The sequence below is a fragment of the Mytilus trossulus genome, chromosome 6, assembly GCF_036588685.1.
Source record: "Mytilus trossulus isolate FHL-02 chromosome 6, PNRI_Mtr1.1.1.hap1, whole genome shotgun sequence".
Taxonomy (NCBI): Eukaryota; Metazoa; Mollusca; class Bivalvia; order Mytilida; family Mytilidae; genus Mytilus; species Mytilus trossulus.
In genome coordinates this window covers 74628830-74645480 of record NC_086378.1, presented here as the reverse complement: position 1 = coordinate 74645480, position 16651 = coordinate 74628830, and the positions used below count along the sequence as shown (strand labels likewise).

General features: G+C 34.9%; 1 long non-coding RNA gene across 2 annotated transcripts; it reads left to right on the top strand.

Moving 5' to 3' along the window:
- Positions 1 to 1968: 1968 nt before the first annotated feature.
- On the top strand, positions 1969 to 8841 carry LOC134721841 (uncharacterized). 2 transcript variants are annotated; one of them, XR_010107940.1, is made up of 3 exons: positions 1969 to 2124; positions 2548 to 7337; positions 8559 to 8841. It is a non-coding gene; the product is annotated as an uncharacterized LOC134721841 (long non-coding RNA). The 2 variants fall into 2 exon arrangements; XR_010107939.1 differs by having other exon boundaries at positions 1969 to 7337.
- The last annotated feature ends 7810 nt before the right edge of the window (positions 8842 to 16651 follow it).

The window sequence follows — 16651 nt, the reverse complement described above, 5'->3', positions numbered from 1 at the left end:
AGCATGAATTGAAAATTTCAAAAGCAACACATAATGAGGTTATTTTAATGCATAGTTTCTTTACATGTATTTCTTTGCAAGTTGTTGAATTTTTGTCTCAACACAAACTCCACCTTAGACGACTGCAAATCAACTACTCAAAAGATGCCTAGCTGACGATCAACCACTAACCAACTCCAAACTAGAGAACTCAAGATGGTACATGGTGTTCCAACTGGTGATGCAACCAACCAAACACACATAGAAATGGTAGATGCAGGATGGATGCCTTTGGTGACTATGGACCAACTGATGAAGCACGCCTGATGAACCAACTAGGAAACAGACAACAAACAGATACAGTGTGTGATGTGTGAGGGGACTGTGACCAAGACCAGATTCCAGAAGAGAATGTGGTGAAGCAAAAATTTAATAATTTGTAAAGGCAGCATGAATTGAAAATTTCAAAAGCAACACATAATGAGGTAATTTTAATGCATAGTTTCTTTACATGTATTTCTTTGCAAGTTGTTGAATTTTTGTCTCACCACAAACTCCACCTTAGACGACTGCAAATCAACTACTCAAAAGATGCCTAGCTGACGATCAACCACTAACCAACTCCAAACAAGAGAACTCAAGATGGTACATGGTGTTCCAACTGGTGATGCAACCAACCAATCAGACACATACAAATGGTAGATGCAGGATGGATGCCTTTGGTGACTGGACAAACTGATGAACCAACTAGAAACCAGACAACAAACAGATACAGTGTTTGATGTATGGGAGGACTGTAACGAAGACCAGATTCCAGAAGAAAATGTGGTGAAGCAAAAATTTAATAATTTGTAAAGGCAGCATGAATTGAAAATTTCAAAAGCAACACATAATGAGGTAATTTTAATGCATAGTTTCTTTACATGTATTTCTTTGCAAGTTGTTGATTTTTGTCTCACCACAAACTCCACCTTAGACGACTGCAAATCAACTATTCAAAAGATGCCTAGCTGACGATTTACCACTAACCAACTCCAAACAAGAGAACTCAAGATGGTACATGGTGTTCCAACTGGTGATGCAACCAACCAATCAGACACATAGAAATGGTAGATGCAGGATGGATGCCTTTGGTGACTATGGACCAACTGATGAAGCACGCCTGATGAACCAACTAGGAAACAGACAACAAACAGATACAGTGTGTGATGTGTAAGGGGACTGTGACCAAGACCAGAGCCAGAAGAGAATGTGGTGAAGCAAAAAATTCATAATTTGTAAAGGTAGCATGAATTGAAAAATCAAAAGCAACACATAATGAGGTAATTTTAATGCATAGTTTCTTAACATGTATTTCTTTGCAAGTTGTTGAATTTTTGTCTCACCACAAACTCCACCTTAGATTACTGCAAATCAACTACTCAAAAGATGCCTAGCTGACGATCAACCACTAACCAACTCCAAACAAGAAAACTCAAGATGGTACATGGTGTTCCAACTGGTAATGCAACCAACCAATCAGACACATACAAATGGTAGATGCAGGATGGATGCCTTTGGTGACTGGACAAACTGATGAACCAACTAGAAACCAGACAACTAACAGATACAGTGTGTGATGTGTGAGGGGACTGTGACCAAGACCAGAGCCATAAGAGAATGTGGTGAAGCAAAAATTTAATAATTTGTAAAGGTAGCATGAATTGAAAATTTCAAAAGCAACACATAATGAGGTAATTTTAATGCATAGTTTCTTTACATGTATTTCTTTGCAAGTTGTTGAATTTTTGTCTCACCACAAACTCCACCTTAGACGACTGCAAATCAACTACTCAAAAGATGCCTAGCTGACGATCAACCACTAACCAACTCCAAACAAGAGAACTCAAGATGGTACATGGTGTTCCAACTGGTGATGCAACCAACCAATCAGACACATAGAAATGGTAGATGCAGGATGGATGCCTTTGGTGACTGGACAAACTGATGAACCAACTAGAAACCAGACAACAAACAGATACAGTGTTTGATGTATGGGAGGACTGTAACGAAGACCAGATTCCAGAAGAAAATGTGGTGAAGCAAAAATTTAATAATTTGTAAAGGCAGCATGAATTGAAAATTTCAAAAGCAACACATAATGAGGTAATTTTAATGCATAGTTTCTTTACATGTATTTCTTTGCAAGTTGTTGATTTTTGTCTCACCACAAACTCCACCTTAGACGACTGCAAATCAACTATTCAAAAGATGCCTAGCTGACGATTTACCACTAACCAACTCCAAACTAGAGAACTCAAGATGGTACATGGTGTTCCAACTGGTGATTCAACCAACCAACCAAACAGACACATATATATGGTAGATGCAGGATGGATGCCTTTGGTGACTATGGACCAACTGATGAACCAACTAGAAACCAGACAACAAACAGATACAGTGTGTGATGTGTGAGGGGACTGTGACCAAGACCAGATTTCAGAGCCAGAAGAGAATGTGGTGAAGCAAAAATTTAATAATTTGTAAAGGTAGCATGAATTGAAAATTTCAAAAGCAACACATAATGAGGTAATTTTAATGCATAGTTTCTTTACATGTATTTCTTTGCAAGTTGTTAAATTTTTGTCTCACCACAAACTCCACTAAAGACAACTGCAAATCAACTACTCAAAAGATGCCTAGCTGACGATCAACCACTAACCAACTCCAAACTAGAGAACTCAAGATGGTACATGGTGTTCCAACTGGTGATTCAACCAACCAAACAGACACATAGAAATGGTAGATGCAGGATGGGTGCCTTTGGTGACTATGAACCAACTGATGAACCAACCAGGAACCAGACAACAAACAGATACAGTGTGTGATGTGTGAGGGGACAGTGACCAAGACCAGATTCCAGAGGAGGATGTGGTGAAGCAAAAATTTAATAATTTGTAAAGGTAGCATGAATTGAAAATTTCAAAAGCAACACATAATGAGGTAATTTTAATGCATAGTTTCTTTACATGTATTTCTTTGCAAGTTGTTAAATTTTTGTCTCACCACAAACTCCACTAAAGACAACTGCAAATCAACTACTCAAAAGATGCCTAGCTGACGATCAACCACTAACCAACTCCAAACTAGAGAACTCAAGATGGTACATGGTGTTCCAACTGGTGATTCAACCAACCAAACAGACACATAGAAATGGTAGATGCAGGATGGGTGCCTTTGGTGACTATGAACCAACTGATGAACCAACCAGGAACCAGACAACAAACAGATACAGTGTGTGATGTGTGAGGGGACAGTGACCAAGACCAGATTCCATAGGAGGATGTGGTGAAGCAAAAATTTAATAATTTGTAAAGGCAGCATGAATTGAAAATTTCAAAAGCAACACATAATGAGGTAATTTTAATGCATAGTTTCTTTACATGTATTTCTTTGCAAGTTGTTAAATTTTTGTCTCACCACAAACTCCACCTTAGACGACTGCAAATCAACTACTCAAAAGATGCCTAGCTGACGATCAACCACTAACCAACTCCAAACAAGAGAACTCAAGATGGTACATGGTGTTCCAACTGGTGATGCAACCAACCAACCAACCAAACAGACACATGGAAATGGTAGATGCAGGATGGATGCCTTTGGTGACTATGAACCAAATGATGAACCAACCAGACACCAGACAACAAACAGATACAGTGTTTGATGTATGGGAGGACTGTAACGAAGACCAGATTCCAGAAGAAAATGTGGTGAAGCAAAAATTTAATAATTTGTAAAGGCAGCATGAATTGAAAATTTCAAAAGCAACACATAATGAGGTAATTTTAATGCATAGTTTCTTTACATGTATTTCTTTGCAAGTTGTTGATTTTTGTCTCACCACAAACTCCACCTTAGACGACTGCAAATCAACTATTCAAAAGATGCCTAGCTGACGATTTACCACTAACCAACTCCAAACTAGAGAACTCAAGATGGTACATGGTGTTCCAACTGGTGATTCAACCAACCAACCAAACAGACACATATATATGGTAGATGCAGGATGGATGCCTTTGGTGACTATGGACCAACTGATGAACCAACTAGAAACCAGACAACAAACAGATACAGTGTGTGATGTGTGAGGGGACTGTGACCAAGACCAGATTTCAGAGCCAGAAGAGAATGTGGTGAAGCAAAAATTTAATAATTTGTAAAGGTAGCATGAATTGAAAATTTCAAAAGCAACACATAATGAGGTAATTTTAATGCATAGTTTCTTTACATGTATTTCTTTGCAAGTTGTTAAATTTTTGTCTCACCACAAACTCCACTAAAGACAACTGCAAATCAACTACTCAAAAGATGCCTAGCTGACGATCAACCACTAACCAACTCCAAACTAGAGAACTCAAGATGGTACATGGTGTTCCAACTGGTGATTCAACCAACCAAACAGACACATAGAAATGGTAGATGCAGGATGGGTGCCTTTGGTGACTATGAACCAACTGATGAACCAACCAGGAACCAGACAACAAACAGATACAGTGTGTGATGTGTGAGGGGACAGTGACCAAGACCAGATTCCAGAGGAGGATGTGGTGAAGCAAAAATTTAATAATTTGTAAAGGTAGCATGAATTGAAAATTTCAAAAGCAACACATAATGAGGTAATTTTAATGCATAGTTTCTTTACATGTATTTCTTTGCAAGTTGTTAAATTTTTGTCTCACCACAAACTCCACTAAAGACAACTGCAAATCAACTACTCAAAAGATGCCTAGCTGACGATCAACCACTAACCAACTCCAAACTAGAGAACTCAAGATGGTACATGGTGTTCCAACTGGTGATTCAACCAACCAAACAGACACATAGAAATGGTAGATGCAGGATGGGTGCCTTTGGTGACTATGAACCAACTGATGAACCAACCAGGAACCAGACAACAAACAGATACAGTGTGTGATGTGTGAGGGGACAGTGACCAAGACCAGATTCCAGAGGAGGATGTGGTGAAGCAAAAATTTAATAATTTGTAAAGGCAGCATGAATTGAAAATTTCAAAAGCAACACATAATGAGGTAATTTTAATGCATAGTTTCTTTACATGTATTTCTTTGCAAGTTGTTAAATTTTTGTCTCACCACAAACTCCACCTTAGACGACTGCAAATCAACTACTCAAAAGATGCCTAGCTGACGATCAACCACTAACCAACTCCAAACAAGAGAACTCAAGATGGTACATGGTGTTCCAACTGGTGATGCAACCAACCAACCAACCAAACAGACACATGGAAATGGTAGATGCAGGATGGATGCCTTTGGTGACTATGAACCAAATGATGAACCAACCAGACACCAGACAACAAACAGATACAGTGTTTGATGTATGGGAGGACTGTAACGAAGACCAGATTCCAGAAGAAAATGTGGTGAAGCAAAAATTTAATAATTTGTAAAGGCAGCATGAATTGAAAATTTCAAAAGCAACACATAATGAGGTAATTTTAATGCATAGTTTCTTTACATGTATTTCTTTGCAAGTTGTTGATTTTTGTCTCACCACAAACTCCACCTTAGACGACTGCAAATCAACTATTCAAAAGATGCCTAGCTGACGATTTACCACTAACCAACTCCAAACTAGAGAACTCAAGATGGTACATGGTGTTCCAACTGGTGATTCAACCAACCAACCATACAGACACATATATATGGTAGATGCAGGATGGATGCCTTTGGTGACTATGGACCAACTGATGAACCAACTAGAAACCAGACAACAAACAGATACAGTGTGTGATGTGTGAGGGGACTGTGACCAAGACCAGATTTCAGAGCCAGAAGAGAATGTGGTGAAGCAAAAATTTAATAATTTGTAAAGGTAGCATGAATTGAAAATTTCAAAAGCAACACATAATGAGGTAATTTTAATGCATAGTTTCTTTACATGTATTTCTTTGCAAGTTGTTAAATTTTTGTCTCACCACAAACTCCACTAAAGACAACTGCAAATCAACTACTCAAAAGATGCCTAGCTGACGATCAACCACTAACCAACTCCAAACTAGAGAACTCAAGATGGTACATGGTGTTCCAACTGGTGATTCAACCAACCAAACAGACACATAGAAATGGTAGATGCAGGATGGGTGCCTTTGGTGACTATGAACCAACTGATGAACCAACCAGGAACCAGACAACAAACAGATACAGTGTGTGATGTGTGAGGGGACAGTGACCAAGACCAGATTCCAGAGGAGGATGTGGTGAAGCAAAAATTTAATAATTTGTAAAGGTAGCATGAATTGAAAATTTCAAAAGCAACACATAATGAGGTAATTTTAATGCATAGTTTCTTTACATGTTTTTCTTTGCAAGTTGTTAAATTTTTGTCTCACCACAAACTCCACTAAAGACAACTGCAAATCAACTACTCAAAAGATGCCTAGCTGACGATCAACCACTAACCAACTCCAAACTAGAGAACTCAAGATGGTACATGGTGTTCCAACTGGTGATTCAACCAACCAAACAGACACATAGAAATGGTAGATGCAGGATGGGTGCCTTTGGTGACTATGAACCAACTGATGAACCAACCAGGAACCAGACAACAAACAGATACAGTGTGTGATGTGTGAGGGGACAGTGACCAAGACCAGATTCCAGAGGAGGATGTGGTGAAGCAAAAATTTAATAATTTGTAAAGGCAGCATGAATTGAAAATTTCAAAAGCAACACATAATGAGGTAATTTTAATGCATAGTTTCTTTACATGTATTTCTTTGCAAGTTGTTAAATTTTTGTCTCACCACAAACTCCACCTTAGACGACTGCAAATCAACTACTCAAAAGATGCCTAGCTGACGATCAACCACTAACCAACTCCAAACTAGAGAACTCAAGATGGTACATGGTGTTCCAACTGGTGATTCAACCAACCAAACAGACACATAGAAATGGTAGATGCAGGATGGATGCCTTTGGTGACTATGAACCAAATGATGAACCAACCAGGAACCAGACAACAAACAGATACAGTGTGTGATGTGTGAGGGGACTGTGACCAAGACCAGATACCAGAAGAGAATGTGGTGAAGCTAAAATTTAATAATTTGCAACTTTTGGCAGCATGAATTGGAAATTTGAAAAGTAACGAGGAATTAGCTAATTTAATGCAAAGTTTTTAAGCATGTATTTCTTTGCAAGTTGTTGAATTTTTGTCTCACCACAAACTCCACTAAAGATGACTTCAAATCAACTACGCAATTAGCCACAAACCAACTCCAAACTAGAAAACTCAAGATAGACCAAGACCAACTGATGAAGCTGACAAATATAGTTTGTGATGTTACTTTTGACTCGGTAAGAAAATTATACAAGTAAAAAATGATGGCAGAAAAGAAATGTGTGCCAATCATGTTTTCCAGAAAATCACTACAGACGAACAAAAAACAACAACAAATGAACTTCGTTTCTCTATCCTACATAGGTAGTGAGTTTAAGATAGCTACTAAGATCAGTTTGAGTAAAAAAATTACTACTTGTAGATCAGGCTGCATCTAAAAAATATATTCTTGGTAAAAAAAAATGTAAATTATATCTGTCTAACAAATACTTTCATGAATTTAAGATTTACATAGCTTTAAAATACAAAAACCAATACAAACATTTAGACATGCTTAAGGCACATTATATGCATACTTATAAAAATTGATGTTGGTTTTATAAAGTTTTCATGTGATGACTGTCACAAAATTAATGAATTGTATCCAGTTTGATTGGATATATTAAGAAAACTGAACACAATGAAAGGAAAAGAAAATTTTCATTACCAATGATTATTGTGGTTTCTATCTTTAAACAATAATCCTGCATCCCAACCAACATGACTGAAGATGAAAAATAGAGGTAATTCAAGTTTTTCCTGTTATCTTGAAAAAAACTACAGCTCAAATCTGATGTCAAAGATGTCTTGACAACTTCATACAGGAATTGTTGCCCTTAAATGATCAACACCATTCTGCAAATTATTTTGAAAGGTAAAAATTATCAGGAAGAAAAGATTAACAGGCAGGTAAACATTGCCAATGTTATGTGGATATGATATAGATAATTTGATGATTTCAAAATTGTTAAAGTTAAATGGAAGTTATTGTCCAGTAGTATATACATCGGTGTCTCATCATCTTTGATAATAAAATAGCAGAACACAATAAGTTGAGATATTCTATCAAGTCGGCATAATAAACTTCTAAAATCATTTGAATAAACATATTTGGATATATACGTGATTTTATTTGATGCTGCTATAAATATTTATTATACAAAGGTCTGTTACTTTTGTTCCAATTAAATTCATTTTTACTCGGCATATTAAGAATAGATTACTTTGAAATTAAATTATTTCTAAAAGTAATCTACAGGATTATTTCTATTTCATTTTAAAACGATGGATACTTTTAACTTTGACAATTTTGAAATCATTCTAAATTTTCAGGTAGTATAAAACATTTGTTACAAGAATGTTAAAAGTTTCAGATTATATTAAAGGTAGATTTTTAAAATCAATCATTTACTTTGCAGTCTGGTAGCACATGGATGATATCTGATGTAAAGATTCTGTTCAAGGAGGATTCATTTCAACATACCCATTTTTCACTTTAATGGATTTTTCAATTGATGATAGTGACCAACTTATCTTTTAACTGGATTGTTGAAGCAGATTTGTTACAGTTGATTTTTGACTTTAACTAAAGAAGTACAGTTGACAGCATTTGATCAGACATTCCATCTTATACTATGAACACGTTGATATTTTGAGGAAGATTGCATTGATTATAAAGAATAAATCAAATGTTATGTTGTATTTTATGGTGTTCTGATTTCTGATAACAGTAATAAAAAAAAGCGTTTATATTCCTTGTCGTACTATTGGGGATATTAAATCTTCATAAATATAACCAATTATTAGTCCCTTACCAGCGATGTTGAACAAATTTTAAGATTGCATCTACACATTGGTCAGCTTGGCAATTCAGTGTTCCACTTGGGGCCATTATGTTTTTCAATATGTGCTCCGTAAGTCTGTCCATCCATTCATCCATCTATCCAGGTTTAGGTAAAATATTTGAAGTCTGTGTTGTTTTTGTTGAAGTCCAATCAACTTGAAACTTGGTACACATGTTCCCTATAGCTATGATATCATCTTTCTAATTTTGATGTCTATTCAAAAGTTTTGACCCCAATTTTAATGTCCACTGAGAATAGAATATGATAGTGCCAGATGGGGCATCGATGTAATATCAACAGATTCTTGTTTTTTCACTCTTGAAATGAAGATTTGGTATTTGGTGTAATTTAATCATGACGAGCAGGTCAAGTTCAAAATTTATTCAGGTCTTATGATTTTGTGCAGAGTTATGGTCCTTGAACTAACAATTCTCTCAAACAATCTGTTTTTACACCTTCATTTTTTGCCATGCTAGAAGATATTGATTTGATGATTGGTAAGTTACAATTTTGTGCCAGTACAAAGAATGTTTATAATGTCGTATTCCTAACTTGGTACAGGCATTTTCTTATGTTGAAAATGATTGATTAAACCTGGTTTTTAAGCTAGCTTAAGCTCTCACTTGTATGACAGTTGCATCAATTTCCATTAAACTGACAACAATAGGTAAACAAAACAAAAGAAACATCAAAAGGCATATAAGCAAAGAACATTTGCAAAATAAAAGATGAGGATACTAAGATGTTTTCCGATAGCACAGTAACAAGATGTATAAGTACAGAGCAAGGTCATGTGTATTAAAGAAATTCCAAAGCACACATAGACAAAAGCACATTAGCAAACATCCTATATCTTACCTCCACCAATTCATAATTGAATTGGTGAAGACCTGCACTGATATTTATTAACAGGGATAGTACTCTGGCAAATGAAGGAATTCCAGGTCCACACCTCGTGCTAAATGCAATAGATCAACTGTTTGGTGTATGAAATGATTATAAGATGTACATGTTTACACAAGACTCATCAGTGACGCTCATATCAAAATAGGTAAGTCAAACAAGTTCAAAGTTTTAAGAGCATTGGGGATCCAAAATGCCACAAAAACGTAGCAAATACTGCTAGGGAAACTAAGCCTGGTATTGGAAACTCCTTATTTCGAAAAATTAATACTTGTCTAAACAGAAGAAAAAAAACAACTATATAATTGATATTACTGGCAACATAGAAGTGCTGACTACTGGGCTGGTGATATACTCTGTGACGAAACGTCCACAAGTAGTGGCATCGACACATTGGTGTAAATAGTTATCTAAGATACCAGGCTTACAGTTGTATACGCAAGACGCACGTTTCGTCTACATAAAAGACTGTTAGTGACGCTCAGATCAAAATGGTTATAAAGCCAAACAAGTTCAAAGTTTTAAGAGCATTGTGGATCCAAAATTCCAAAACGTTGTACTAAATACGACTGAGGTTATCTTTGCCTTAGATTGTCAGCTCAGGGCACAAGTCCATCTGGGGAGGTGGTGGTCCGCCATATTATCAACCATGATTAACACCAACAATGTACATCATGCGGTACAAAAAATAAATAGTAATTGGCGATAACATTCAAAATGAAGACTGAAAATATTTAAACAATAAACATTTCCGCAATGGTCACGAACAGGTTTACTATAACGGGAAGAAAATTTGCTAAAGCAAAATCTGTTGGACATGAACGCTAATGTGGTTTGAGCAGTTGATAATCCTATTTCTGCTCTACCTTGGGTCACATTCAAAACCCTACGATGATCAAATGTCAACTACAGATCAGGTGTCGTAATTGTTCTGTGCCTGAAACCTTAATGATTGAAGCTCTCATTCATCTCATTTACATCTACCCCAATTTGGTTTCTACTAGGGGCACTAGATGCATCCGATCGCGTTGAATGAATTTCTTATAATTACAAGATGGCTACCGTTCTCTTTATATAATAATGAAGGAGAGGTTCAGGATAATGACCAACCTTCTTTGTATCAGAATTAACTAAATCGCTTTTGAAAGGTGCCCGACATGGTAAAGACTAGAAATTTATTGAAAAGGAAGCTATTGTTGGACATTTATAAAATTTGTGGAAGGTACGACAAGGCTTTTATGGTTAAAAGATGATTCTTATCCTCCTAAGTTGGATGACAATACTGTCTTTCAATAGAGAACTAGATAATGATTTTCGTCGTATTGACAACTCTGCTAGGACACCTTTAGAGCTGTTTCCTATGGTTTTATGACATATATTTCATTTCATTTAAAATTGGGATTTCCCCGTTTGGTATTTGTAGTAATTAAATATAGATGGGAACTATATAGTTCTGCAAGAGTTTGTACTATTAATACAAATTTTTGTTACGTGCACAATGCACGTGAGAAATGTTTCTACAGGTGAGGTTTTATGGTACTATATAAAGTTTTGCATTTAAATGTACATGTATTAGTATCGAAGGTGCTAGAAGTTACGTCGAATAGTCACGAAGTTAGTGACATTAGTATATATATAGTGGCTGCTATGTTTATTACATGTATTTATCATATGCTATGTTGTTTATATAAAACATTTATTAATAACGAAATTATTTAATAAAATTGTTTACGAATTTTATAATAACATGTACTAAATTATATGCATAATTACCAATGTAATTATATAAATAAAGATTGTTATTTAAACTGGAAAACAATTGTTCTGAAATGATCTGAAATGAGAATTAAATTTGTAGTGTAATCGTATCGTGAAATACGAAGTTCAAAGTTTAAAATCATGCACAATTTCTTTAAATACGAGTTGATAACCCGATGGTGCGTTTCATTTCATGTTCATTCTCACGTAAAATAATGAACAAAAAGCGAAATCCAAACTTTATTACACTAGGATGAAGATGGGATGCTCTTAAGACTCCTTATTCACTGGGGTAAAGCTGATGACCGTAACTGCATTCACGGTCATCCCAAGATGTCGGACGAAAAATTAGGTCAGTATTTTTATTGTCTGTTAAGGTGTTTCTACATCATTTTCTTTACAAAGCATACATTGGTACGATGTAAATTTATAAAAGATTCACACGGAAGTCACAAATCTCTACCGAGGAAAGTGTATAGAACGGGAAATTGGATTTGAAAAATTCGCTAAGATGACCGTAAATCATCTTTAAAATATTTTCAAGATGACCGTAACATATAATAAGGATGACCGTGATTGGTAAAATGATGACCGTAATTTCGAAAGGATGACCGTAATTTATAAAGGATGACCGTACCTTTCATAGTATAACCGTTATTTCTAAGAAATATCCGTATTTGTATTACCTTTTTGTATCAAATAATTAATCGTGTTGATGAAAGACGTATTCATAAGACAACATTAGTTTAAACAATATTTAATTCATCATGATTCGATATTATACAAAGGAAATAATATTCAGGATTCAGAAACAAGCAATTTTCTTTTCCAAATCTGTCTCCTTTACAAAAATAATACACTTATTGAACAATACATAAATATAAATACTGGCATGCTCTGTAATAAATATATGAATATGAAAAAGGTGAAAGAAGAAAAAGAAGAAAAGATTTAATGAGAAAAATAAATTAAAAAAAATAACCATGAATTATTGTAATGTATACAGTGTTAAATGCTTTGGTTCCTATTGAGTGATGAGGCATTAACATCAAGGGTTAAAACTTTTACTTTTAATAATAGATTTCTGCACCAAACTAAATAAGATACTATTTTGCTCATCTGAGAGTACCGTTGATCCAAAAAGCAAAGTTTTTGTGTTAACTTGGACAGGCAGAACTGAAACAGAATACAATAGTTCTTTTCTTAAATTAGTATATATATAGGACAAGATAACAGGTAGTGAGAAATTTTTTCTACATCACCACAACGACAATTTGGAGAGTCTACTAGGTTACAAAGGAAAAGGTTACAAAGTAAAAGTTGAGAATTCATTGAGCTTGAATCCATTTTTAAGCGAGCATGAAGAACTTGACCAAAACGATGTCCTACATTATAATACGCTGGGATCTTACTATTTTGGGTACTAACTTGTTTATTGAATAATGATAAAGATTCACATTTTCTTATGTTTAAGTTAAGAGTGTCCCATAGTTTTGTTGTTGCAGGGATGAAATATTCAGAATATAAACGGGTCCGTGTGTTGACTTGTGAAATATTATTTCTCTGTCTTGTATTATGATCATGTCTACTGCCTACTGAATCAGGCAATAAGTCTCTTAAATACTTTGGAGTTTTATTATTTAAAATTTTATGATAACGAGTTAGTCTGTGATTGCGTCGTCTTTCAGATAATTTTTCCAATCGAGTTTCAACATATAAATTGTTTATACTGGTAAGTTTAGTACCCCCCGTGACGATACGCGCTGCGTCAAGCTGAATACTTTCAAGTTTAGCAATCAAATTCTGATTTTGAGAGTCCCAAACGACATCGGCATATTCAAGAATTGGGCGAAATTTTTTCAAAGTCAAAATCTATAAAGAACATTTTTCATTTTTCTCATTATATTTATTCTTTTGTAAGATTTAAAAACTATATATTCAATATGGTCGTTCCAGGATCCGTTGTTAGCAAAAGAGACACCTAGATGTTTGTGTTTACTTACTGTTTGTAGCTCTTGGGTGTTAATATTTAATGGAGGATGAAAGGGTCTATTTATTGTTTTTGAAATTATCATACTTTCCGTGTTTTTGGCATTAAGATTAACAAGCCATTTGTGTCTACCAATTATAAATCTTATCTAGATCGTCATTTAAAATTTTAGCTGTTTCTGTTGGATTGTCAACCATACTATATAATGAAGCGTCATCTGCGAATAGCTTAATTTGAGCTTGAATGTCTTCTACAATATCGTTTATAAATATCAAAAAAAGGAGAGGGCCTAGAATGGACTCTTGTTGGACGCATTGAACCGTTAATATTCACCCGCTGGACTCTATTTGTCTTTAGTAAAGAACCCGGTATGCCCGCTTGTTGAAGTTTAAATAGCAGTCCCTTATGCCAGACTCGATCAAACGCTTAATACTCATATTACCGAATACTATCCTTATTTATTTACCGCTATCTAAAGCCTTCCCAAAATCATTCGAAATGTTAATTAATTGATTAACTGCTGAATCCCCCCGTGTAAAGCCCGACTGATTTTTCGTTAAAATATTATTGCGCATAAAGTGATTGTAAACCTGCTTATATACACATCGTTCCATACACTTTGATATTACACTCAACAAGGAAATAAGTCTATAGTTTTTAACGTCAATCGGTTTACTATTTTTATAAACTGGGGTAACATTTGCTCTTTTTCATTGATCTGGAAAAGTAGACGTACTTAACAATAAGTTAAATAGTTTACATAGTGGATACTTTAAAACAGAAGATGCTTCTTTTAACAATTTGGGACTTATGAGGTCTGAGCCAGAAGCTTTTGTGGGATTAAGAATTTTCAATATATCTTCAACTTCAGTAACAGTAAGTTCTATATAACTAATGTCATTACTAATATTATGAAGTTCTTCAGGTAACACAGCACCTGAATAATCAATATATGACTGGGAAGAAAAAAATCGATTAATTTCATTTGCCTTTTCGATTTCATCAAATATTAAGTTGTTATTAACCATTAATGGGGGTACACTTGCGTCGTTTGTTTTTAATCCGGATATTTGTTTAACTGTTTTCCACCAGTTAGTAGTGAACGGGTTACTGTTCGTGATTTTTTTAAATAAATTGTTGTTATTATCATCCTTCGATTTTCTTATTAAACTAGTAACTTCATTTCGTATTTTCTTAAATTTTGACCACTCCGATGGGTCATTATATTTTTTAGCCTTTCTGTGGATTCTATGTTTTTGAGTAAGACTAAATTGGCTTAACAAAGGTGTAATTTTTTAAGACAACATTATCCTAAAGGTAGACAAAAATAAGACGTGCTTCAAATACATGGTTCGTCATATGTAGCATCCAACTACAAGCCAAATAGTTAAAAAGAACTAACCGAGCCCCTATTGCGACAAACTCAACAAAAAACAATGCATACAAATATGGATATTTCTTTCAATTGACGCTCATCCTTTTAAATTTAGTTATTCTTTATAAATTACGGTCATCCTTAACAATTTACGGTCATCTTTTAACCAATTACGGTCAGCCTTGTTATGAATCGCTAATCCTGTTACGGTCATCTCGATTACGATTTACGGTCATCCTCGCGAATTTTCCAAATCCAAATTCCCGTTTTATACACGTTCCTCGGTAGAGATTTGTGACTTCCGTGTGAATCTTTTATATATTTACATCGTATCAAAAAATGCTTCGTAAAGAAAATGATGTAGAAACACCTTAACAGACAATAAAAATACTGACCTAATTTTTCATCCGACATCTTGGGATGACCGTGAATGCAGTTACGGTCATCAGCTTTACCCCAGTGTTATTGGGTGTCCTAAAGTTAGGACGAAAAATGAGATATATTATAAGTTAAGAGAGTTTCTAGAACACGACTCAGGACAAAGACTTGTCATAAGATAGACTTAGGACACGTCCTAATCATAAGATAGCTTCGAGAACACCACCCCAGTATTATAAAGTTTAATAAAATTTGTATCGCGAGAGAAGATAATAATGTTACTGCGAGCTACTAACCCTATTTCTGTGTTTGTTTTTTCAAAGCCTTGGGAATTGAGAGTATAATTACTTTAAATTCAGACGAGCAGGTCGAGGGAGAATTTAATTCTACCGTTCATGATGAAGCAATCTGTCAAGACGAAAGAATTGAAGGATGTAAAGCGTTAATTACTAGTAACTGCTTTAGAAGCATAGCTGATTTAGCTGTAAGAGTCATCTCAAATTCAGTTTTTACTAGTAGATTGTTTCCCTTGAAAATGTGAACTTCATATGTATGTCTACACAACAGAAGTTTATTAAGTAGATTATTTTCGGCATTCAACTTTTTAATGGACAGTAATTTGACACTCTACATACATGATAAGATAATTTACGTTCGATCGAAAGAGAAAAGCTGATTTTACTGATATTTCTGATCATAAAGCTAAAACTGCTAGGACAAGCACTGTTAATTCTAACCCAAATGCTGGCGGTCCAAAAGAATTCCTAATTCTAAGATAGTTAATTCAAAGAATTTTGTACAAACTGTAAAATAGGTAGGGGTGCGTATGTTATTTTTTCACAGGAAGTAGGGAATGATCATATAACGAGATAAATGGATATTAGACACTTTACAGAAGTGTTTGCATATACTTTTTGCCTCCTCCAATTTTTGTTCTTAGAGTATTACAAAAGATTCGAGACGGTTGTTATTATGATTGTACCGATGGGTCCAAGAAAATCATGTATCAAAGGGATTTTCAGACAAAACTGAAGAGATAATGGCACATGCAAGAAAAACATCAAATCAGTATATGGTGCAAGACTCAGAATACGAGTATATGATGTGGTTGGTGTAAAGAACACAATATCAGTCCAACTTCTTCAAGTATACATGAAGTAACATAATTCTTTTTGCATCTTTCTTCTGTTTGAAAATATGTATACCACAAATTTTATCTGGTTATAATTTAAATCAGCTATAGCATATTGATCGAACAGAATG